The 27,325-nt window shown below is 42.2% G+C and overlaps 1 protein-coding gene across 4 annotated transcripts in view; it reads left to right on the top strand.

The window, feature by feature from the left end:
• Positions 1-27,325, top strand: part of THRA (thyroid hormone receptor alpha) — a 344,747-nt gene that overhangs the window by 113,652 nt on the left and 203,770 nt on the right. The window lies entirely within an intron of this gene.

Raw genomic sequence — 27,325 nt, 5'->3', positions numbered from 1 at the left:
TTTTTAACACGCTTAAATGTTGTACCTTTGTGAGTATCTATTTGCCTTTTTTAAGTTTTCATTAAAACATTGGTAATGCACTAGGTGCTTGCACCCTCCTGCTTGTTCTTCTTGTCTTTACACTGGATTCCCCTATCTGAGGAGGGCTGCATCTACCAACATTTCAGGCACTTATGAATTTGTCGCTATCTTACTGTGGAAAACCTCTGAGTGCGGGGAGCGTTGGCATTTTTCTTTGTGGCATCTGACAGCCTGTCATTGATTTGTACAGGCTGCATGGCTCTATGCAACACCTGATTCCCAGGCACAGAAACGTGCTGGTGTTGTATGCTCAAATGTGTCAGTGTGCATAACTGGGTAGTAGCAACTACCATATTTCTTATTGCTTTTTTATTTTATTTTTTTAATGGCCATCTTTCTTTAACGCTACAACTTTTTTCTAAATTGTACCTAAAGGTAAGCCTATAGCGTATCTGTAGGTACAGTGAATATCTCATAAACTTGCAGTGTTTAGGAGATATTCACACTGGATGCAGCCGATGTTGTCACCAGCGCATGCGTTCTGAAGGTCTGCCATAGCGTGCCGGATCTTCAGAGTTTCGTGCTGGAAACCGAGTGACGTCATTACAGTGCCGGCCACTCACACAGCCAGAGCTCGCGAACCCAGAAGAATGACCAGGGGAAGATGGAAGAGCCCTGTCAGCGGTGACAGCGTGCCGCTGGGGGGCTTCGTTCCAAGGTAAGCATTAGGGGTCGACCGATTATCGGAGCGGACGATTATTGGGGGCCGATATTCACATTTTTCAAATAATCTGTATCCATTTTACCGATATTGGTCAGATCTCCTCCCCCTGTTCCCACGTGTCGCTAGCTGCAGTCTATGCTAATCTCTCTCAGCGGTGCGGCAGGCAGCAGAGGGATGACATCATCTCTTACTGCCCGCTTCGCATCACTGCTGTTCCACCCCTACAGCAGGGGTGCAAAGGTTGCTCTTGACAGAGCTGCAGCCGTGGGCGAGCAGAGAGTTAGGTCATCTTTCACCACCCGCCCGCATGAGGAAGTTTACCTGCTTGGATGCCGCTGGGGAAAGGCTGCCAGAAGTAGTGACATGCTGCATATGGGTGGCAGAAGACAGTGGCAAGTGACATGCTGCATCTGGGTGGCAGTGGCAAGGGACATGCTGCATCTGGGTGGCAGTGGCAAGGGACATGCTGCATCTGGGTGGCAGTGGCAAGGGACATGCTGCATCTGGGTGGCAGGTGACGTTGATGTACAGAATATAGGCACTTGATATCGGCCTGAAAGGTGGACGAAAAAATTTAGTATCACCCCTGGAAAAAACGATATTGGTCGACCCCCCAAAAAGTATTTCATAATGTGCTAGTATGTGATGCATACTAGCACATTATGCCTTTGCCTTGCAGAGGATTTTTTTTTTTTTGCTTGGCTTACTACCACTTTAAATTGATCTGCATTATAATGTCTTAATACACAGAGAAAATACAGATAAGGGATCTGTATTTTTGTCCATCCAGTCCTGAAATTTACACAGCCACTTAACACAGCACAGCCAAGTGGATGACACTGAAGTCTGAAAGACCACAAACTGGCCCTTTGTTTGGGAAGTTTGGAAACCTTGGTGTAGAGCAGTCAGAACAATTCTATTTGATTGCCGTACTGTGCGATTACTTTCTCCTTCCTAATCGAACTACAAATTCTCTTTTACTCCCTTCTGCTTTATTTTAGCCATGTTTTACCCACTTGGCTCCTGTAACGAAATAGTCTCAGCATACCACAACACCACACTTCGCTGATGCCCCCACCTCTATCTGGACTGAGTAAATAAGCAGATTAAAGATGTGGATTAGCATGTGATTGAAGTGGGATGCTGTAGTTCAATGATTCCCATGCTGAACCATGCAGGCACTACCACCATCCGCCTACTCCGACATGCCACCACTGCCCCGACACCAGCATTACTAATGCCACCACACCCCCCTATTACCGAGAGGAACTTGCCCCAGAATAATAAGGCTGAGAGGACCCCTTGTAAGCTGGCATGCTTTCTAATATAAGCTGTATTGTTGTGTAGCGCAGATCTTAATCTATTATGTGGATAATATTTTGTTGACTTCCTTGGCAGCCTGTTTTTCGATGACATTATCTGTTGTGTTTACTTGGAATAGATGCAGAGTTCCTAGAGCTCCTCTGATATAATCATGTACTCTCCTCATTCATAATAACTGAGATTGTGCAGTTTGGAAGTCATTTGCTTATATGAGCCAGCAGGAGTTGAAAAATTAAGATTGAATTGAAGCAGTGCAGACTAAAGCTACCCATTGAAGCAGAACATATATGAATACATTTATACGATCAGCTAGGTCTTTGCATAATGGTGTAGAAATCGACTTATGTGGTATCAAATAGGATTTAATCTTAAAGAAAATTACATATAAAAATGATTTATAGATATGATTTCAGCTACAATCTTTTGTAATCAGAGCTCCAGAGTGGCAGCAGAGAGATCCTCAGAAAGGGTAGAAAATTGGCACAAATCTTCGATCAGTGGATAATAGTCATTATTGGAGCCTTATGCCTTAAGTTCAGCAGCTCTCCACAAAATGAGGGGTGGTCTAGAGCTAGTGGTCACCCAGACTGGGAAATCCATGTGCACCAATAAGAGTGCTAGAACAACGTCTTAGGAATCCAACGTCTTTTATTAATTGTACAAGAAAGCACCAGGCAGCCAGCTTGTTTTGGGGCACAATCAGTGCTAAAACTTTGCAGACGATACTGGCACAAACACTTCCTGCAAACCTCCTGCCACAGATTTGTTTGCTGAGGAGCTTTATTAACATTTCGACAGCCTTGATGAAGGGGCAAATTATGGCTCTCAAAACATGTTGGCAGCCTGTTGCTTTTGTGTGGAATTTGTAAAAAACTTTTGGACTAAGGCGTTGTTTTGGTGCCCTTAGTGGTTTTATTACAAACCAAGAGATTCTGTCTATCAAAGCCAATTAACAGCCGTTTTGGTTAATGACATTTTTAAAAATGATGATTAGTAGAGGAAATACAATATATTATCAAAAGTATCGAGACCTGCCTTTACACGCACATGAACTTTAATGGCATCCCAGTCTTAGTCCATAGGGTTCAATATTGAGTTGACCCAACCTTTGCAGCTATACCAGCTCCAACTCTTCTGGGAAGGCTGTCCACAAGGTTTAGGAGTGTGTCTATGGGAATGTTTGACCATTCTTCCAGAAGCGCATTTGTGAAGTCAGGCACTGATGTTGGAGGAGAAGGCCTGGCTTGCAATCTCCTCTCTAAATCAACCCAAAGGTGTTGTTTTGGGTTGAGGTCAGGTCTCTGTGCAGGCCAGTCAAGTTCCTCCACCCCAAACTCACTCATACATTTCTTTATGGACCTTGCTTTTTGCATTGGTTCAAATCATTTGGTGGAGGGGGGTTATGGTATGGGGATTTTCAGGGGTTGGGCATTTTTGGACAATTTCATGCTCCCAACTTTATAGGAACAGTTTGGGGATGGCCCCTTCCTTTTCCAACATGACTGCACACCAGTGCACAAACAAGGTTCATAGAGACATGGATGAGCGAGTTTGGGGTGGAGGAACTTGACTGGCCTGCACTGAGTCCTGACCTCAACCCAATAGAACACCTTTGGGATGAATTAGTGTGGAGACCGCAAGCCAAGTCTCGTCATCCAACATCAGTGCCTGATCTCACAAATGCGTTTCTGGAAGAATGGTCAAACATTCCCAAAGACCTTGTGGACAGCCTTCCCAGATGAGCTGAAGCTGTTATAGCTGCAAAGGGTGGGCCAACTTAAAGTTCATGTCACAATACTTTTGACAATATAGTGTATTTAACCATCCTCCCCTCATTGAGAAAACTTCTAATTGGCTAGTATTAATATTATTATAATATAATATTAGTATTAAGGTAGTATAGTGTTGGTTAGTATTAGGGCCTTGTTAATGCCAATTTGCAAGGACGTAGTGAACAGTGGACATTGAAATGTCCAGTCCTCTAAGTTGAAGACCGTTGAATCTGCTACTCCTGGGTCTTACATGACAGCGGTCTCCTGGGGCATGGTACATCACCACAGCTGCTGCAAGCACAAGTACTTGGCAGCCTAGCATAGTAAAATGAAGAGCAGGACAAAAGAATCAATCATTTTGACCAGTATTATCTGTTTTTATCAGTTGGGAATGGTCATTTTGGTTTCTTCAATGGTTTAAGCATTACTTCCCATTTGTTAAATTGCTGTAGAACCAGACAATAAACCAACCCTAAAGCCTTGGATTGTTGGCCAACTGAGCGTCAGACTTTTGTCTGACTTTTGCCAGGAACTTGTCTTGCATACTAATGGCACACAGTTGACCACCAACAAACATGAATGTAGTGACGTACTACTTGGAATTTCAGCTCTTGAGCGCCACCCTTTGGGCACCTTCTGGTAATGTTGTGTTTGGTGAGCATTGATTCTGAGCATGCGTGTTTGCACTTTGGACTTTTGTGTGATGGACTTGTGTACACGCGATACGAAAATCTGACAATAGAGCGCTGTCTGACGAAAATTTACTAGCCTGTCATCCAACATTTGTTGGACAACAGTTGTCTGAAGGAGTGTACTGACGGTCGGATTTTAGGCAACAGTCTGTCATCACACAATTCCTTGACGAAAATCCGATCGTGTATACGAGGCTTAAGAGTGGCCATATAGAGTCAGATCTCTCATTTATAACAATGTCTTCCTTGAAATCCCTGCACATTTGAAACTTTCTAGGGGTTTCTATTGTTGGCTTGTTCAAAGTTAATACCATGTATATGAAAGGATTGTTCTCCTCAATAAGAGAAAGTAGTTGGCATCGCTCAGGACACCCCTTCACTGCCCATTTATTGCAAGTGATGCTCATTAAAAGGAGACCTGGCAGCACAAGCATTTTTCCTGGTACTGAGGGGTTAATGTATACCTCTGGAGGTGGCCCAGACGGATCTGCTCTTGTGCCTGGTCTTAAAAGGAGGGTCTGTGTCTGAGTGGGCAGCACCTGGGACGTGAGCCAGAATCCATTCACATGCCATGCACTTTTTGCAAAGCCGTATGCCAGGCTGCACAGAACTACAAAAGCTGTGTTATCTGCCTCTGACAGTGTAGCAAAGAGATCAGAGAGAAACTAAACTATTCTCTGTTTCTGAAAAACCTAGGATAAGCTTTTTGTGCAGTATAGAGGAAGACAAATGTCTTCTAAGCCTCATCCACACTGATGCAGCTAGCCTTTGGTAGGCCACATTTGTGTAATTGCTATTATTAGTCTTTCTAATGATCGTATGAGTATTCATTATACTATTGTAAGCTGTTTGTTATATCTCAACTAGTGAAAAATGTAGGTTGATCCTGCCAGAACTCTAGTAAGCTTATGACATGCGGTGTTCTGCCTCTGCTGGCTGTTGCATTCCAGTTTTCTCTATGGAGTACAGAACACCTCCCCCAATATAATAGAGATGTGGAGGTATTCTGTAGTTCAAACACACTTCCTGCCTCAGGGTGACAACACTGCTACTCTATAGATACAGCACTATAGATCAAATAAAGGAAAAAAAGCCAAATAAAAAAAAGGAATTCTGCCACCACATCTAAATGTTGGTAAGCTTCAACATGTTACATTTGTGTCCTTTTGGTTTAGATACGCTTTAGGTAGGATATTATGGTAGACTTTATGACTTAAACTAATCCTCCCTTTCTGGGGTGATTAGCAGTTCACCGGTTGAATTTACTACTTGCCAGAGGTTGCTGCTTAAATCATTTGCACCTATCACCAATTCAGACCTCTTTCAGGATAGCGTCTGAAATACAAAATGCTGCATTGCCCCTAAAAAGCCACTGAAACTGAAAACTAGATTGGGCAGTTGGAAAATTAAAGTTGTATGATTGAAAGCTAGGGCACAGGGCTGACTGCTATTTCATACACTGATAAATGATGGTTATTGAAATCCCATTAGTAGTGCCAAGCTGTGGACAGATCAGTTTTTTTAGGTTGATGAAGCAAAGTTTCTCTTTTAGGCCATTTAAGTTATGAAGCTACACATAGGCCTGGGATTGCCCATTGCTACTTATATAAAAATCCTGTCTGTCCACCTTCACCATTGTACAGCCAACTAAGGTAGTCTCTCCATGCCGAGTGTGCTCCTTATGGAATTTTTGTATAACCAACCTAGGTAGTTTCTCCGTGCCGAGTGTTCTCCTTTATATCACCATTGTACAACCAACCGAGGTAGTCTCTCAATGACGAGTAAGCTCCTTATATCACTATTGTACAACCAACCGAGGTAGTCTCTGCATGACGAGTGTGCTCCTCATGTCACCATTGTACAACCAGCCAAAGTAGTCTCTCCTTGCCAAGTGTGCTCCTCATGTCACCATTGTACAACCTACAGAGGTAGTCTCTCCATGCCGAGTGTGCTCCTTATATCACTATTGTACAACCAACCAAAGTAGTCTCTGCATGACGAGTGTGCTCCTCATGTCACCATTGTACAACCAGACAAAGTAGTCTCTCCTTGCCAAGTGTGCTCCTCATGTCACCATTGTACAACCAACCGAGGTGGTCTCCCCATGCAGAGTATGCTCCTCATGTCACCATTGTACAACCAGCCAAAGTAGTCTCTCCTTGCCAAGTATGCCCCTCAAGTAAAATTAGCAGCAAGAGACCAGTCACATGTAATGTCTGTGACAGACAGCTTAAGAACTGGTTACACCACCTTCCCAGAATCAGTATGAATCCTAACCTTACATGTTTGCACAGGACATGGCAGGATTTAAGCCTTGCTCTCAAATACGAAGCTCCCTAGGTGATATACTGCTGCTTTCAGATATATATAGATACATATGTTCTCCTTAAGATAATGTTATTTATGTGCACACATAGTAAAGTAAGTCTGAAGAATGAAAATATGTAGCATTGGGTTAAAGCTGGACACACCCTCTAATTACATTGTAATTGTATAAGCTCTAAACCGTGAAGATTGTCGTGTATAGTATCCCTTATAATGGTACAGTCCAGTGCTGAGGCCCCCCTCCAGATTAACATAGTTAGTATTCATTGTATTGCTGAGCCGAGTTCTAGAAGAGTACACTGGCAGCGATGTTTAACCTACATTTCTCCTGAATAGCGTGCAGTCCTGGAAGGTAGCCATTTTAAGCCTGTGTTTTCCACACAAGAAATTCCTAGTTTTTCCTGTAATCGTAATAAATTGTGTTACTGCTCAGATGTGCCCCTAACCGCATGCCTTCAGTTAGTGTGTAATGGACTGCAAAGTTTACCCTTCATCTGCCATGTTTGACAGCCCAAAACTTTAGCATTGGTGCACATTGGTTTCAGACTGTGTTGTCGGAAATGAGACTTATTGCTCATACCTCCCCACTATTTATGGCTGTAAAGAAGGGGCACCGATCAGCTCAAAGTATGTAAGCAAAAGACACACCCCTCCCACGCCCCCCCCCCCCCGTAATACAGACTGGCAAGAATTGGTATGGGAAAATTGCTAACCAGTGCTTCTTTTTCACCACTTTTCTTTTATGCTGGCTTTTTAAGACCACAAATGCAAAAATGTATGGTTTGGATTAAAGAGTTTGTGCAGGTCAAACCAGAAAGGTTGACAACTTAAGATGAGAAGGTGGACAAAGGAATTTGGTTCTAAAAGAGGGACAGTCCCAAATGAGAGATTGTTAGGAGCTATGTGCTGCTTGCCTCCATGCCTTGTAGCTGACACTTATTGGCAGCTACATAATGGTTCCCATTTACCTATATAGTGAATTAAGGATGTGCATTTCAGGAGAGCAGGCTTTACAAGGGTGCTTTAATGTATGTGGCCTGCTTATGCAATACAGAGATTGGGGTTATCTTCGAAGTGTTGGCCACCTTTAAAAGTGAATGACATGTTGGTGGCAAGATGATTTATCTCAGATATGGATATTCACCTGTATAATTTATTTCCTTCCTAATCTAAGCCTATAAACCAGTCTTTCTCATCCCTTTTGACATAAAGGAACCCTTCAAATACATTTCTGGTCTCAAGGAACTCCTGCTGATAATTACTATATCTATAGCTCATAGTACATTAGTGTTATGGTCAGAAGGAAGACTGCTCCTTATATTTAAGGAATAAAGAAGGAAACCTGCTCTTATAAATAGCTAAAAAGATAATTGGTGTCAGTAGTAACTCATCAGAGAGACAGAATTGCTAATTGCTCAAGGAACCCCTAGCAACCTCTAGAGCAGTGGTTCTCAACCTGGGGGTCGAATGATGATTTGCCAGGGGTCACCGAATCCTGGGCTGTTCCTGAAGCCTGCACCACTCTCCCAGCCTTTTTGTGGCTGCCCAGCTGGGCTGTCCCTGGAGCCTGTGAAAGCCTAGCTGGGCTGTTCCTGGAGCCTGTAGCCGCCAAGCTGGGCTGTCCCTGGAGTCTGTGGCCACCCAGCCGGGCTGTTCCTGGAGCCTGCAGCTGCCCACTCAGCCTCTTCGCAGCCACCCATTAAGTTCACGGCATGGCTGGGAGGCAGAGACTAGAGGTCAGCTGACTGGTGAGGATTGTGAAGTGCTTGGGGCTGAAGAATAAATAGACAATAAAAAAAAGGTTTATAGGGCGCACAGGACTAACATGATCCAAAAAATGTCTCTACTGAAATTAGGCAGTCCAAAATAAAAAGAAAGGTGTTGGTAAGGATGATGGGAAGGTAGGATGATCTTCAGCAAAAAGGGCTGCAACTTTAAAAGACTGAAGCAGGCTCTATAATGACACAAGAAAACAACAAAGGCGCCTCTAAGTGCAGAAGATTAAGTAAGTGTTTTTAACCCGTTTTGGGGCATTAAAATTGTTAATCTTCTGCACTTAGAGGCGCCTTTGTTGTTTTCTTGGGCTGAAGAAGACCCTCCGGATTTTGGCATAGGTGTTACTACAGCAAGAGACCACAAAGTTGGAGACACAGTGAGTAACACTACCTATGATTTTGCCATTGAGAATTGCCATTAAAAGTCCCCACTACAGTTCTTAGATCAGCAGATGACCTTGATCAAGAGCACCTAAGTTGGCTGATCAGAACTCCCCCCAGCACTGCCACTGATCCCGTACCCCCCCCCCCACCAAGGAGTAGGAGAAGGAATAAAAATAGAGAATACATGGAAGGGAGAGGAAAAGAGGTAGAGGAACAAAGAAAAAGGGAGAGAAAGAATAAGAGAGAGAACAAGAAAGTCGGCTAGAGAGAGGGATGAGGAAAAAAAAACAAGAAATTAGAATAGAGAGAGATAAAAGGGAAATAAAGGAGAACAAAGAGAAAGAGTGGTACATTCACAATGTACCATAAGGGGTTTTAATACTGTACGAGTGGAAGGGAATCAGGAAGCACTAAATATCTGTGGGTTAGGGGCACGCAAATTACTTGTCTTGCCTTGGGTGCTGACAATCAACGCTACGGAAATAATTTTACTGTTAGGGGTCACAACAACTTGGGAAATTTTATCAAGTCATGGCACTAGGAAGGTTGAGAACCACTGCTCTAGAGGAACCCAAGTTTACATGGAGCATTAAACAGAGTGCAACGCAGAGAGACTACTTGTAAAATTGGAGCTGTAGTAGGGAGTAAGAGCCGCATAAGCCGATGCCTCCTCTGTAGTTCTGGCTCCTGTCCCATGCAGAGTGATACCGACTGCACTCCACCTCTTATCCCAGCTAGCAGTCTCCAGTGTGGTGCCAGCAGCAAGAAAGAAGGGATCTTTAAATCAGTGTGAAGCAATACACTGGGCATAATAGTATTTGGCTGCTTTCAAACTGATGTGCTGCGGTTTACCCACACCATAGGTGCAGTGCAATGTAACTGCAGCTTATCTGTGGGTTTGCTGTGCTTAGCCATAGACTTCTATTATATCCTTCGGGTGAAAGTGCATCACACCTGCAGGATATATTAGAAGTGTATGGCAAGGAAGCATGCAGTTGCAGGGCATTTGCAGAGTGGCCCCATTTACTTGAATGGGTCACGATTGGCAAGCGGTGGCACCCACCAAAAGCAACAGAGGGCTTTATTCCTTCTGTAGCATGTAGACATCTTTGGCTGCTGTCTCAACTCAAGCGCAGGGTTTTACCACCCCCCAACTTTACATGTGAACGAGCCCTAAGGGTGAAGCTGCCAAATGCAACTAGGGCTCATTCACAAGTGCAGCAGGCACTGCTGTTCCTCTGAAAAGCGATCTGAGTGTGTTTGCCATGTAGTGAGGAGGCGATAGGTTGCCACCTCACCACCTGATTTAAACCGATTGCGGTAGTACGGAAATTAGAGGTTTACATCAGGTGTGAGGAGCCGACACTGTGCCCGGTGATCTTTGACTTCTCTCATGTTTTTCAAGTAGATCTCCACCTCTTTAAGGTTGCCTACCCCTGTCTTAAACCATTCTCCTGCTCTGCAAAAGCTACTTAATGGTTTGTGCTCAGTTGCTTCAAAGGGGCCTATTTCTTTCACTTTGTGCTGGTAACGTGTTTCCAAAGCCATACCTTAGTTTTAGATAGGGTAGAGTAAACTCACTCTTTTTTGTTTGTATTCCTCTGCTTCCTAATCAGAAGAAACAACAGGATAATGGGCCGTTGACCCCATTAAAACATTTTTTAGGTGACAATAGCCACCAGGGCAAAAAGTGTGAATTCCTCAGTGGGGACAACAATAAAATACTGGCAGATGTTTTAGGATGCCCATACTCTATCCAAAACGTATTTTGGCTTTCAATGTACTTTGATGCAGAGTACCACCTACTTACCATCTACGTATGCCATATTGTGTTGGTACTTCTCATGATTTTCTTCTGCCATTTGGCTCTAGGGCTGCAACTAACGATTATTTTCATAATCGATTAGTTGCCCGATTATTGTTTTGATTAATCGATTAATCGGTTAATAACCTTAAAAAAAATGTGTGGTGCATAATTTAGTTAATATGTAAAGTTTAAAAAAAAAAAAGGCAATTTATTCTTAAATATCTATATGCAGTGGTAAATATAAATGACCAACTATATGGTTAGGGAGCAAAATATCTAATCCACTCTAAGAAAAACAGACAGAAGAGATATACTGTATATACTATTAAAGGGTGAATCTGGTAAATATCATCAGACCAAATTTTTTTTATTTAAAAAACAATGTCTTCTTTCAAAAAAAAAAAAATTTTAATTTTAAGAATGTTCGTTCGATTTTCTTATCGTTAGTGGAGTCAAATCGACGTTCATTTTCAACTACAGTGACAGAAAATTTTGGAAATAATAGAAAACTTCCTGGTCAAAGCAATTTTCAGACAGTGTTTTCGTTCAAGTGAAAATTTCAAACAACATTCTTTTATTCAGCGAATGTACAAAGTTTTTTCATCTGAAAAATCATCCGTGTGGCCAGCATAAGGCTCAGTACACACCTATGCAGTTTGCTTTTGATGTGTTTCTGCATTGCCTTTTGCTGTGCGTTTTGATTTTTGCGCACATGATTTTGCTGCGATTTGCATTTTTGCATTTTTTCTTTGGCCAATTTGTTGGGCAAATTAAAAAACACAAATTGCTGCAAAAACACATTACATGCTTTTCTGCAGCTTCTCCATTGAAGTAAAACCATTGAACCAAAAAAAGCACCATTTTGCGTTAAAAAAAGTCCCTGACCCTTTCCAAATACGCATTGGCTGAAAAAAAGCATAGATGTGAAAAACACATACATGTGAACCAGGTCTAAGACGTTTAGTAACATAACGGGGTTAAAAAAACTAAAATTAGCCCTTTATAGTACAAAAAAAGCAGATAATCACTACTGTGAGAGTAATATTTACAGTAGCGATTATTTGCTCTTTTTGTACTATAAAGGGCTCATTTTATTTTTTTTTAACCCCATTATGTTACTGGCCGATTAATCGATTATGAAAATAGTAATCGATTAATTTCATAATCGATTAGTTGTTTCAGCCCTGTTTGGCTCCTTTTATCTTTTGTTTAGGATCAAGGAAAATTTGACTGGTGTCCAAAGCAAGCAGGTGTAGCCTTTGATTTTTAGAACCTGCACTAGAAAATGACAGGTGGAATCTGGTTGCATGCTTTGGGTTGCACAGATACTTTGCTCAGATTTTGAAGACATTGGACCAAACAAATTATTTGCTTAGCATTTTGGGTGGATGTTAGTGGACTGAATCATTAGCCAGCATTGTTTATTTCTCAGGGGCAACAAGAGCAGCAGTTCTTATGTCTCCCCCCCCCCCCCCCCCCTTGCTATGTCCCTTCATGGAGGTTTCACTCTCCATGTTGAATGTTTAATTAATATTAGAAAACAGTAGTGATTACTCCTTCAGCTTCAACAGAAATGATGCCCTGTGGTTTTGGTAGGCAGAGCAAGGACTGTTGGCAAAGGGAGTTTATGGAATACTAGAAGCCACTGGGTACATCGGCCCACTAGCATTCACCTATCAATTTAATATCCGTTATGGGTATATATGACTTAAAGAACTTGAGCCATTTCTCTCCCATACCTTGATCTCATAACATTTATGAAATGCAAAATGTGCATGTGTATTTGTATATTGATGTGTGTGTGTGTGTGTGTGTGTGTGTGTGTGTGTGTGTGTGTATATATATATATATATATATATATGGATATATAATACACTTATACATACGCACACACTGTATGTGTGTGTGATATATATATATATAATATGCCTGCATAGAAATATGAGTTGCAGACTGGTATCATTTTAATGCAGCAAACACAAAGCAGCTGTTGATTCCAAGAAGTCTCCATAATGAACCACGTGTAAGTCAGAGCTGGAAGGTAAGGCTGCACAGTTAACTCCTACCAATCTGTAGAACGCTGGCGCACCACGCCGACTGATACACTGTCAAGTTCCTTGGCAATGCCAGGGTTAACCCCTGCTCTGCCAGCTCTGCAGCTGCTCGGCATCCTGCACATACTAATGTATTTATCAATAGTGCAGAAAGCAAGGGAGGGGGGTGCGCCCTGCGGCTCTGTTACTGTGGGGGAGCAGGGAGGAGAGGAAGGGGAACATTGCCATATATCTTCTCCTTTCTGGCTCGCTTTCACACTCCATCAATATGGATGTCTCTCTTTCTCCCATTATCTCTAGCACCATCACTCTTGCTTGCTAATCCAATCCTGTCTCCTGTTTTTTTTTTTTTTTTCCTCTACATTTTTCTTTGTCCTTTTACTGCTCCCTTCATTCCTTTCCCAGCATCTCCATCTCTCCACTGTAATTGTTTGCACTCAACTCTTGGATTAGACATTACTTAGATTGTCTTCGCTCTCTCCTGGTATTTTTCCTCTTTTTTTTCTATCTGTCTTTGTTTCCCTACTTCGTTTCATCTACAACCCTTCCTGTTTCTCCCACCCACCGTTTTGTTTTTTTCCTTTCCTCTGGTTTACGGTTTTTTCATCTGCACTGCCATCTCTGCCTGCTCCCTGTGGCTCTGATCCCTATTCCTCATCTTGGCACTCTGTAGCCACTCTGGCTGTCTCTGCTTCTTTGTGGCTTTCTATCTTCAAAGTGCTTCTGTTTCATCCCTCACTGTGGCACTCTGTCTCCTCACTGTGCTTCTCCGTGTGGTCTTCTTCTCGTCTTCGTTGTGGCTTTTTCTGTAATTCCTTGCTATTTGCTGTTTCTCTTTATTTTGGCTGTTTCTCTGCTTACTATGTCTTTCTCTTATCACCGTGTCTGTAGTTTTCTACCCCCATGGTCACTGTAGCTCTGTCCCTGCTTATGTAGCCTCCCTACCCAATTATTGCACAGTAACTCCCTCGTGCTCATTTTAACTTTGTCATCCCTCTCTCCCTCTTTCTCCTTGCCGTGGCTTTCGGTCTCCTTCCCATGGTGGCCTCCTGTCTCCCCATGATCCTCATGGTGGCTTCCTCTCTCCCTGTGCTCCTCATGGTGGCTTCCTCTCTCTCCCAATGCTCTTTATGGTGGTTCCCTCTCTTCCTGTGCTCCTCATGGTGGCTTCCTCTCTCCCTGTGCTCCTCATGGTGGCTTCCTCTCTCTCCCAATGCTCTTTATGGTGGTTCCCTCTCTTCCTGTGCTCCTCATGGTGGCTCCCTCTCTTCCTGTGCTCCTCATGGTGGCTCCCTCTCTTCCTGTGCTCCTCATGGTGGCTCCCTCTCTTCCTGTGCTCCTCATGGTGGCTCCCACTGCGCCCATGCTCCTCAAGGTGACTACCTCTCTCCCTGTTCTCCTCACGGTGGCTCTCTCCCTCCGTTTTCCTCCTGGTGGCTACCTCTCCCCCTGTCCTCCTCTTGGTGGCTCCCTCTCTCCCCTTGCTGCTCATGGTACTTCCCTCCCTCCTACCTCCTATGCTTCTCATGGTAGCTCTCCCTCTCCCCTTGCTCCCCATAGTAGCTTTTTGTCTTCTTAATGGACATCTTTCCTTTCCTCCTACAGATAGGTTCTATCTCTAACTTCTCTATTCTGTTTCCCTCCGGATTGTGCCTGCATCTCACTTTCCTCACTTTTATTTCCCTCTCCCTTCTTCTGACTGAAATCTGTTTACATACCCCTAACTGCCCATTTAATGTTACACTCCATTTCATCCCTTTTCATTTTCTCAGTTTACCCCCCTCATCTGCCTTCATTAGGTTCCTTCACCTCCTGGGTTATATTATGGACAGACATTTCTGTCAATAGAGTCTGCACTTGCAGCATCCTTGGATGTCTAGCTGTATCATTCTGCTGCAACCGTCTCTCTCGTTTCCTCATTTTAGGTGCTTCCTCCTAGTTTTTCCACTTTACTTATTCTTAATTGAAATTTTTCATTAGCTTCAATGGCTTTTTATTCCTATATGTCACTTTTATATCACATTCTGCCATCTTGTGATCACTGTTTAGTTTTGCCTTCTCTTCTTTTTCTCCTTACCACTTCCCATGCCCTCTCATTTTCTTCTCTTCTTCTCTCCATCCTGTTTCTGTCTTTTCCCTTCTCCCATTTCTTTTCCACCGTATGGTATATTAACAGAAGTTACACAGTCCGTGGTAATGTCTGTGTAAACATGCAGCGTGCAGCTGCCAGCCCGAAGCCTCAGTATGCTCCAGAGTGTCACATTCTCGGTATTACAGCCGTGCCAGGCCTCTCACACATTGATGCACCATAACACAGATTCATAGCACAGACAGAGGAATTGCCAGCATCCCTCCTTCACACATTCACCATTACACCATCATATTGTTCGCAGCCAGGCCTTAGGCTTCACCATGCTTGCTCTGTGCCCAGACAGAATGTTACTCAGCTTATTTATTAACACAGTGCAATGGACAGTAAAGTGATGTAACCACTAAAGCCAATCAACTTTAAGCTGTTATACAGGAACTTAGACTAAGCGCAGTTTGTATATAAAATGGCCACATAGTATAGCCACAAAGTAATCCCAAAGTGTATCCAAAGCCAAAACGTTTACTTTATTAGTTTTGGATAGTGTAGGAACGAATTAAAACCTCCATTTCTTTTTTCTTTCATTTTGTATCTTTGACCTATTTGGGAGATTTCTTTCACTTCCTGTCCTGGAGACAGAACAGGAAGTTTGAGAAGATCCCTGCCAGAAAAATGGTCCCATCTTACAGAGAGGGTTGATTTCCCCAGGGAGGTCACAGACAACAATAATAATAAAACAAAGGTTCTAACCGATCTAGGGGTACTATGGGCAAAACTAAAAATGCCGTATATAATGCAGTATGTCAATAGCAATAAAGTGCTATTAAACCATCCACTGTTTTAAAAGTTAGGGATCTATGCTTATAAAAAATTAAAAAAAAATTTTCCCAGTCACTTATTAGCTAAACTTTTCAAAACCACTGGCACAGCTTCCTTGAAATTCTGGTGCGAAGGGGAGCCTGCGCACTGTGAATGTCATAACATCACATGACTCAGACTACATAGTTACATAGTCAGTATTACATTGTATATCCCTGTATGTTGTGGTCATTCAGGTGCTTATCTAATAGTTTCTTGAAACTATCGATGCTCCCCTCTAAGACCACCGCCTGTGGAAGGGAATTCCACATCCTTGCAGCTCTTACAGTAAAGAACCCTCTACATAGTTTAAGGTTAAACTTCTTTTCTTCTAAATTTAATGACTGGCCACGAGTCTTGTTAAACTCCCTTCCGCGAAAACGTTTTATCCCTATTGTGGGGTCACCAGTATGGTATTTATAAATTGAAATCATATCCCCTCTCAAGCGTCTCCTCTACAGAGAGAATAAGTTCAGTGCTCGCAACCTATCTTCATAACTAATATCCTCCAGACCCTTTATTAGCTTTGTTGCCCTTCTTTGTACTCGCTCCATTTCCAGTACATCCTTCCTGAGGACTGGTGCCCAGAACTGGACAGCATACTCTAGAGTCTATCAGAGTCTTGTAGAGCGGGAGAATTATTGTTTTATCTCTTTTTAATGCATGCCAATATTCTGTTTGCTTTGTTAGCAACAGCTTGGCATTGCATGCCATTGCTGAGCCTATCATCTACTAGGACCCCCAGGTCCTTTTCCATCCTAGATTCCCCCAGAGGTTCTGCCCCCAGTGTATAGATTGCATTCATATCTTGACACCCAAATGCATTATTTTACATTTTTTTATATTGAACCTCATTTGCCATGTAGTTGCCCACCCCATTAAATTGTTCAGATCTTTTTGCAAGGTTTCCACATCCTGCAGAGAAGTTATTGCCCTGCTTAGCTAAGTATCATCCGCAAATACAGAGATTGAACTACATGTCTCATTCTTGGAGCCTTAGATGCAAAGAATAGTTGTATGGATATCTGTGGGTGTGCAGTCATAAGGGTGGCTCCAGGAGACTCTGTGAGGGATCTGAGCCACCCTAAAACTGAAACGTAGGATAAGGATATTTGTATTTGGTATTTCAAAGATATGACAGGTAGAAAGCAGAATTAAAACATCCAACTAAATATGTGCAGACCCGTTACTGCTGTATGTAATTTTTTTATACACCGAGTTTAGTATCACTTTTAACACAACATTTTTTTTCCTTTTTTTTTTTCCTAACAGCGTTGCAGATTATTGGAGAGTGTAAATACAGACAACATCTAGGGTATTAGATACTGTGCCAGATCGAAGCCACTTCCCCAAATTCGTAATTGATTTTATTTACTGGCTTCATTAGATCCTATAGCTACAATACCATGCTGCTTGTCTGTTAATCCAAAGAAGCGTATTCAGACTAATGAAGGCTGACATCTGATTGTTTTTTAAAGGATAAGTGCACTTACCTTAAGAAGCCCCTCCACCCCCAGTTGCCCTCTCCTGACCTTACAGACCGTAATCCTTATAACTTTGTAAAGTTCTGCTTCGGCTGAGCGAGCGTTCTGCCCACATGCACTCCCTTTTTGTTGAAATTCTGAATACAAAGCCCAGCATATACTGATATTTTTTCTGTAAGGCCGGTACATCCTCACCCTGGCACATGAGCAGACCTGTCTATTCACAATTGATCAGTCTGTGGCAAATGTGGGCGGGACAGGAAGCCTTAAGCTGGTCATACGCATAACAATATCATCTGTAGATTCCCCCATCCTCTTTAAACAGCATGGATGGACGTATTCTAATGTTTTTCCGCCAGCACAGCCTCTGCAGCTGATTGGATGTAATTGCTGTTTAGCTGGTGGTTTTCCGCCTGGCTCCTTCAATTTCTCATTCAATGTTTGTTGAGCCAGATGGTGTCAGCAGGGGTACCCATAAAATGAACTTCAAACCAATCTGCTGAGATTCAAGCCGTGTTTGGCCAGCTTGGAAGCCCAACTTCAGTCAAAACTTTTGTTTAGTTTTGTATACTATGGAGAAAGTTAAAGCTGGCCATAGATAGATCAAAATTAGGGCGGTTCAGCAGGGACTGGCTTAATTTTGATCCATCTGTGGCCGTTCCCACTTGACAGAAGTTTATCTAATGATTGACTTTTGTCAAATGGGAATGTTGGAATTCAATCAGCGGCTGCTGTGCTGATCGGAGTCCCACTGTCAGAATACAACAGGACAGAGGGGAAGAATCTTCTATCCACCTCATCCATAAAGCTTCATGTACATTATAGCTTCTAAACTTGATTTTAGGAGCTTTAGGCGGTTTTTGGCAAAGCTCCTAAAATCAACTACATAAAAGCCTATGAGTCCATGTACGCATGGGCTTTTAGGATCGTTTAAAATTTGCAGAAAAGTAGTGCAGGAACCTTTTATTTGGTCACATAGATTGGAATGGGTGAAATAAATTGATATAAATGAGTTTCAACTTGTCATGCAACTTTACATGTCGCATGGCAAGTTAAACTAGTGAGAGCGGAGTCTTGGTTTTGCCATTCCTCTCGGGACCTGTAGTTCACAAAAGCTGGTGTGCCAAAGGTTGCCAGCCCTTCCTTAGAATTCTGTAGAAGTCTGTGTTCCTGATGGGGAAATTTCCCCCTCACTTCATGTTCAGTGTCACAAGAACAGGAAGCGTTGTAATATCTGATGGGGACAGAGATGGCAAGAAAAGCTCATTAATTTACCCTAGGTTTACACCTATGCATTTTTTAGTGCATTTTGCAGTTTGCAGAAACCCACTACAGTTCATTTAACACGGTTTCTTATGGTACTAATTCACATCCATGCCTTTTGCATCCGGTGTGATTTTGGAAAGGGTCAGGGACCTTTTTTCCCATGTTTTGCGTGTAATAGACTTCAATGGAATCTCACCAAAAACGCAAGTGCGATTTTTGATGTGTTTTGCATTTTTTTTCCTGGTTAAACACTATATGTAGCTGGTTGCTAAGTAGCTGGCCAGGAAGCCAGCCGCCACATCCTTAACAACCAATGAGTCATAAGCTGTCAGCTGAATGTAAAAAAAAATGGCGTCCCCCCCCCCCCCCCGGTCCATACCAGGATCTTTGGGTCTAGTATGGATTTGGAGTGGGGTCCCCCAAAAAATCCATACCAGACACTAGAGCTGCACAATTAATCGTCAAGAATCGTTATCGTGATTAATCGTCAAGAATCGTTATCGCGATCTTAACTAAAGTGTTTCACAATTCTTTCTATGCAAAGAATTCTCTGCTCTTCTGAAGCCACAGCCCTCAAAAGAAAGGAAGAGAAAAACCAGGCAGTCTGCCAAGAAACAAAACATTCTTTATCAATGTATAATGTATAACATTCTTTATCAGTGTTTCAATGTATAAACATTGTAACAATTTGTCAACGGAATAGACTTCTTGTGTAAGTGAAAAAAGTTTTACCACTTAAACACTAAACCTTTTTCTGACATTTGTTGGTTTCAAGTTAAAATCATTTTTTTTTTTGCTAGAAAATTACTTAGAACCCCCAAACATATATATTTTTTTAGTAGACATCCTAGAGAATAAAATGGTGGTTGTTGCAATGTTTTATGTCACACTGTATTTGTGCAGCGGTCTTTCAAATGCAATTTTTTTGGAAAAAATTACTTTAATGAATTAAAAAAGAAAAAACATCTAACTAGTAAAGTTAGCCCATTTTTTTTTTTTTTGTGATATTTTTATTCTAAGCAAAAAAATTGTGATTCTCATTTTGGCCAGAATCGTGCAGCTCTACCAGACATGCAGCATGCAGCTTGGCAGGTTAAGAAAGGGAGGGGACGAGCGAGCGCCCTCCTCTCCTCTACTGAACCATACCAGGCCGCATGCCCTCAAAATGGGGGGTGAGTGCTTTGGGGCGGGGCATATTGATGGGGATAAGGGCCTCTTCCCCATTCCCTCTTCTTGCCCCATGCCATTTTAAAAAAAGATGTTGGCATGGGGGGTTCCCTCCAAATCCATACTAGACCGGGGAACCCCGCTGACAGCTGATGACTCATCGGTTGTTAAGGACATGACGGTCAGCTTCCCGGCCCGCTCATTAGCAACCAGCAATGTACAGTGTGTATTGTTGACACTGAGGCTGCAGATGGGCACAGTGAGGTTGTATTGATGGCTCAGTGAGGCTGCATTGATGGGCATTGACGAGGCTACATTGTTGGCACAGTGAGGCTGCAGATGGACACAGTGAGGCTGCATTGTTGGCACTGATAAGGCTGCAGATGGGCTCAGTGAGTCTGCATTGATGGCTCAGTGAGGCTACATTGATGGGCACTGACGAGGCTGCAGATGGGCACAGTGAGGCTGCATTGTTGGCACTGATGAGGCTGCATTGATGGGCACTGATGAGGGTGCATTGTTGGTGAGTGTGACACAACATTATCTTTAAAAGTATTATTTTATTATGGCATTATATTATTATCTTTAAAGTATTATTTTATTATAGTATTTTATTATGAATGGGGGGGGGTTGTCGGCATGGAGTGTGACCTCCCTGAAATGTGCTTGCCACCTCCCTGAAATGAGAGTTTTTGCAGATTGGGATGTCTGTATGGGGTGATATGATTGTTGTTCTCTTGGCTGTGGATGAGCATTAGGGGCGTGGGGGGTAAGTGCACCTCCTTGCATTGTGTGCTCTTATTAGATAAAGCCTTTATGTATTCAAAGGAAGCCATTGTCCGCCTTCATCATAATGCCCTCATGCGTGAAGGTGCTGGTGCGGCGGGTTCACATGACACTTCATCCATTATGATTTGCACCAGCTGCCTTAGCACAGTTATACCTCACAGCCCATGTGCAGCGTCATGCTATAAATGTGGCAGTTTTGCCATGCAACATGTCCTATTGCTCTGTTTGAAGCCCATAACCTTTTCATATTGCAGCGTCAGAGCAAGCGCAAAAGATTGTACCATGTATGTGTACAGACTGACAGTGCTTCCAATCGAAGGACAGGACATACAAAGGTAGAGCCATTTCTTGACACACCATTGTTCACTATCACAGCAACCAAGTTATTTTCAGCCTTGGCCAGTGCTGTCCTGACCAGTAATAATGATAGAACATGACGACTTATTTGGTAACATAGAGCGAAGAGCAGAACTGCATAGTTACATGGCAGTTATATTATTGAAAGCTAGTTTTCTGATTGTTTCTATAATACACATCACTGCTCTGCTATGCTTCCCAGCCATTTGCCTCGTGATTTCCAGATATACTTGACATTGCTTGTTGCTGCTTTTTAGCACACTTGAAAATCTGTTCTATTATGTTCTTTCTGGATTTATAAAGCTAGTCAGTGGTGGTATATAAATTCATTAAAGCATTCACCATTTTTATTAACCGACATTTGACTGGGATTTTTTATTTTTAATTTTGGTACGTCATGTGACCTAGCACATGTTTAGGACTTCTGTTGCTGCATGTGTACTTAATAGGCACATTATCACAAAAAGCTCCATGGGGGTTTGTTTTTGAACATTTAAAAGATTGGTGATGTCCAGAGACCCAAAGTAACCAGATTTCACAAGGTTTGGTTGCTATAGATTACTATACAAAGTGGTAAGATTAGCTAATCCACACAAAAAAACTTTGCAATCTGAAATGGTGAATACTACAAATTATAATGTGCGTGTGTGTGTGTATATATGTGTTTAAACCAATTGTTCAACAATTATATGTGTACATATATGTGTGTTAAGCCAATTCAATATGCAATATCTATAAAGTGCTAGTGCATAATATAAACGCTATACAACATACTATAAAGTTGCTGAGATAAGGTGCAGAAAAAAATTGTAAAAATGTGCAACGATGAATACTATTAAAAAAATAAAAAAGTACAAATTGTGCCAAATGAGTGAACAGTCTTTCCTTATGTGCTTATCACAAAAAATGCAGAAAAGCAAACTTCCCCAATATGTGAATCCTATACCGCTGAGCTGGTGAAGTTTGCTTTTCTGCGTTTTTGTGATTTTCATCGTTGCATATTTTTTGATCTTTTCTGCAACTTATCTCAGCAACTTTATAGTATGTTGCACAGAGTTTATATTATGCACTAGCACTTTATAGATATTGCATACTGAATTGGTTTAGCACACATATACTATATGTATACATGTAAATGTTGAACAATTGGTTTAACCGCTTCAGCCCTGGAAGATTTTACCCCCTTCCTGACCAGAGCACTTTTTGCGATTCGGCACTGCGTCGCATTAACTGACAATTGCGCGGTCGTGCAACATTGCACCCAAACAAAATTGACGTCCTTTCCCACAAATAGAATTTTCTTTTGGTGGTATTTGATCACCTCTGTGGTTTTTATTTTTTGCGCTATAAACAAAAAGAGTGACAATTTGAAAAAAAAAAATGCAATATTTTTTACTTTTTGCTATAATAAATATCCCCCAAAAATATATAAAAAAAAACAATTTTTTTCCTCAGTTTAGGCTGATATGTATTCTTCTACATATTTTTCGCAATAAGCGTATATTGATTGGTTTGCGCAAAAGTTATAGCGTCTACAAAATAGGGGATAGTTTTATGGCATTTTTATTATTCTTTTTTTTTTTTTTACTAGTAATGGCGGCGATGTGCGATTTTTATCAGGACTGCGAAATACAAAAGGCAGCCAACGTGTTTCGGGTGCCAAAAATACCTATATTTCACAAAAGATGAACTAACATTGCACAATATCCCCACTCCCTCGGTCCCTGCTGCCCATATAGCCAGGGTAGCAGTCCAGGGATTTGAAACCCCCTCTGTTCTTCCCCTTATTTCTGTGGGGCTTCCAGGTCGGATCAGAGTGATTCCAACTGGTCAGAATTGCTCTGATCCTTTCCGGAAGCCCTACAGAAAGAAAGGGACGAGGAGAGGGGCTGTCAAATCCCTGGACCGTTTCACAGGTTCATGGGCGGTGACAGCTGACCACCCATGACATTAAATGCAGCTGGGAGGGTGTACGTTGTTCACCTTTTTTTTTTTTTTTTTTTTTTTTTTTTTTTTTTAAAGATGAACTTGGCCTTTTTTTTCTGGGACATTTTTTAACCCTCGAAATGTATTGGATGCCTTTTTATATTCTGTAACTTGTGATATTGTTAAAGGACTTTTGAGACAATTGTTTGGCATGCTTTTATGCTCTTTTACACTTGGATTTCTCGAGTTGGGTGGTCCCCATTTTCCAAGGGTTCCTCTGCTTTATGGAGAGCTGTGATACCAGAGCCATTAGGCATAACCAATGACTTGTTTTATAGGATAAAGATCTGTTTGCAGCTCCCCCACTCCTTCCATGCCTAATCTAGTCAGCGGACAAATTTAGAAAGCCAGTGAACATGAACTTCTGTAGGCAAGAGCAACTTTCTATGCTCATTGGCCACTTCTTGGGTTGTCCATTGCTGCTTCATATTGTTGTTCTTTGCCCTCTGTTATTCAGTAAAGTCTTATGTATTCAGAGAACAGGGGATTGGCGGCACACTTATCTGTCTACAGTGATGTAACATTACATGGTATCCACAGAGCAGAAAGCCGTGGTTCCAGGCCATACACCCTGAAATACCTATTTCTGTTATTCACAGCAGGCAGCGGCAGTGCCAGACTCCCCCTGGCATTTTGATACATAGCAGCTCAGGTACAGGCAGGCTTAATTTCTTGTACCGCTGCACATGTATTCACACCTCCATCAAACCTCTGCCAGCCAGTGTGACGTATATGCTTATACAGAATTATACCTTCCCAGCCCAAACAGAAGCACTGCCAGCCTTCACTTCACACACTTATCCGCAGTTCCTTGTATTCATAGTGCAGACAGAGCCAGCCTCCCCCGACTGATACTCTGTTGTACGTGTTAATAATAGCACAGTGGCGGGCTTCTCCTCATAGGAACAAATAGGCCTGGTGTATCAACATGTTCTTACTAGGAACCCGAGTTAAAGTAGAAATACATGGGCTACCGGTGCTGACTTCTGAAAATGCACATTGCCTGGCTGGTAACACGCTTATTGATGCACATGCAGTCCAGTTTTTATATATTTTTAGACATGAAGCCCACTCATACCACTATCTGGATTTCTGCCTTTTGTTCTCCTTGGGGAAGACGTTTTGTGCACTCAGTCCCTCTCCTGCCGGCTCCTTCCACAGCTCCAAGTACAGTCAATTGGGACAGCCTCTGATTCCACGTCCCCCATTTTCCAGACTTATCATGATGTAAGTACTCAGAGGGATGAGTAACTCTCTCCCTTTTCTCTTGTATACATCCTCCCTGTTGAGGGGTATAACGTTTGATCACACTGGTCTACTCATATTTTGTTGTCTCTTAGAGTTGCATGCATCTTCCCCTGAAGAGTGGTATTATCCACAAAACGCCTCGGGATTTTAGGATGCATTCTCATGCCTACTGATAGGAACCTACTTCAACCTCATTATCTACAACCAAATGATTATACTGTGTTTCTTACCATTGATTACACTGCATAATGCCATTTAGAGATCATGTACATATATGAATCCTCAATAATTCATTTTATCCATATTAAATCTCTTGTTAATTTTATATACCGTCCCTTTGATATGTATATGTAATGTATTCATGAGGTCAACACCATGTATGTGTGTGTGTGTGTGTGTATACATATTAAACCTTTTCTACTATGTGCATTATTGTTATGTATTGTCAGACTCAATATGCCAGTTAAATATATTTTCTAATTTTTTCTAATTATCTCACCCCCCACAAATAGGCCTCATTCAAAGTCCCACCTTCCTTTTTCTCATGCAGTCCAATGCTAGCACCTAACAAATGTGCAAGAGTCCAGTGTTTTCAATGATAAAATTGGTTTCTTACTAGGGACAGGTTAAGGCCGGCCATACATGAAGCAAACTTCTTTCTTGCAACTACGGGTTGCAGGAAAGAAATTTGCTGGATTCCCCCATCAACACAGACAGTGCTGACAGGGGAATTCCTCCTGCTGGGCTTTCCCCACCCACCCCCGCCAGGAGAAGAAAGTGATTATCGCTAGCAGCTATAGCAGCCCTTACCGATAATTGCAAGAGAATCCGGCAGGCTGGATCGCTCAATCAACTTGGTACATTCAGCCTGCCCATTAACGGTTTAAATCAAACAGAGTATGGCTGGCCTTAGCCAGAGTAAAGTGTAGAGTAAAGTCCTTTGTGTGCTCGTTAACGCTGGCTTAATCTGCCCACCTGAAACTATTTGTTATTTTCTTACCTGACTCTATTTAAGCAGAGAAAAAATTCCTGAGCCCTGACGAGAGGGGGGGGGGGGGGAGAGTCTTTTTGGCACCCGAAACGCATTGATGTTTTCTGCTCTTTGCACTCTTGGATGTTTGTTTGTGAATTCCCAGTCCCTGTTTCTAAGGGATGTCACCGTTTTGTGGAGCCAGTGTGCCCAGTGACCCATTGAAAAGCTGTACCCAGTGCCCTGTCTTTACTTTGTTTACTCTGAGTCAGTGACCTGAAACAAGAGTGCAGATCAGGACTGTTCGCGATAAGTCAGAGGTCCTTATCAGCATATTTGTTCAAGGTCAGTGACTCAGAGTATTTCATGTGTTACTTAAGTGCCACTGCATTCACTATATCTGGTCTCCCACAGTACACAGAACATGGAAATCCAATTTTTTAAATAAATATAAACTGCTAAATACCTTTTCTCATCAGCAGTATATAGCAATCTTGTGATTTCTATCAGTTCCTGATGAAGCTTGTAGGAGGGGTTTTCATACTGCACTGAGCTGTCCTATGAGGTTGCAGGGCTCTTGACCCTCTGTCTGGACATGTCTGGACAGTGCTGATTGGCCCTGTGCTGATCACATGCACCTTCCCAAGAAAAGAAAAAAATCCTCTCTAGCAATACACACCAAACTGAGCATGTGCAGCCTGACTCCAAAGGCTCTATTATCCAGACTTGTCCAGGGGGACAGTGCAGGGAGAGGATTATCTGTGCATACAAGATCAAGCAGCCTTTTTACACAATGCAGAGGATTAACCCCTTAGGTTCCACAGTGAGTATAACAACCATGCTTTACTGCATATAAAGACTGATTTTACTGATGTGGGTTAGTAACACTTTAAACAGGGGTTGTAATGACAGCTGGGCCAATGGCAGCATCCATTTTTCTCTTATCACAGGTTTCATATAATTCTGTGTAATATCCAATCCGATTTAAAGTTGTTCCGCAAGTTTGGTGACTGTGGAAAATCATGTCAGTTCTTTGTAAAAACACGACACATCAGGCCAGTTGGAAGCTATGAGGTCCATCGCAACAGGCAGATTTTTTTTAACCTGCTCTAAAAGCTTGAAGTAGATGTAAACCTTAATTGGATGATATTTACCATAGTTTGTGAAAGCTTTCACCTTTTTTTTCTTCTTTTCTTACAACTCGGTGCTGCTGATTGCCTGGAGACTGTTAGCAGCCACTTTATGTCTACATGCCTGCTCGCTAGCAATGACTGCATGGCATTTCATAGGACATGTTTCATGATGGTGATAACAGTGGGCCGTGCCTTCATAATGTGTTGTTGAAATAGCGAGTTATCTTTGAGGTTCATTCACACCAGCCCATACCCTGCCCATAGTGCTGTGTGTAGGGTCAGAGCAATGCGTTGTTACAATGCATGATGTTTGACAAAGAGAGAGACCTTTCAAAAGTGTTGCCTTGTTACCTGGACCCCGGTCCAGACACCGCTTCCACCCCTTCCCCTTATTGGTTCACCCGGAAGATCACAGACACTGCGTGTTGCAGGTCCTGTTAAGTAAATGTGATGGCCATTTCAACATCCATTGCAGCCCCTTCACATTCCCTCGTCATCTAAGGGCTGCTGCTGGACTGTGCACTGGCCCAAGTGAGAAAAACTGTGAATTTTCACTTTGTTTAATGTAATAAATGTTTAAATTATAGCTAAAGGCAAAACTTTTTTTTTTTAAATACAGTGAAGAGGGTTTAGAACACTTGTCAGGTTCTATTGCTGTCTGTGCCCCCCATTAACCACTTCAGCCCTGGACCATTTGGCTGCCAAATGACCAGGCCACTTTTTGCGATTCGGCACTGCGTCGCTTTAACTGACAATTGTGCGGCGTGGCTCCCAAACAAAATTGACGTCCTTTTTCTCCCACAAATAGAGCTTTCTTTTGGTGGTATTCGATCACCTCTGCGGTTTTTATTTTTTGTGCTATAAACAAAAATAGAGCGACAATTTAAAAAAAAAAGCAATATTTTGTACATTTTGCTATTACAAATATCCCAAATTTTTTCTCAGTTTAGGCCGATACGTATTCTTCGACATATTTTTGGTAAAAAAAAATCCCAATAAGCATATATTGATTGGTTTGTGCAAAAGTTATAGCGTCTACAAAATAGTTTTATGGCATTTTTATATTATTAACTTTTTTTACTAGTTATGGCGGCGATCTGC

This window comes from Aquarana catesbeiana, linkage group LG12, assembly GCF_042186555.1.
Source record: "Aquarana catesbeiana isolate 2022-GZ linkage group LG12, ASM4218655v1, whole genome shotgun sequence".
NCBI lineage: Eukaryota > Metazoa > Chordata > Amphibia > Anura > Ranidae > Aquarana > Aquarana catesbeiana.
Note: the sequence above shows the minus strand (reverse complement) of the source record. Positions and strands in the feature narration are given on the sequence as shown.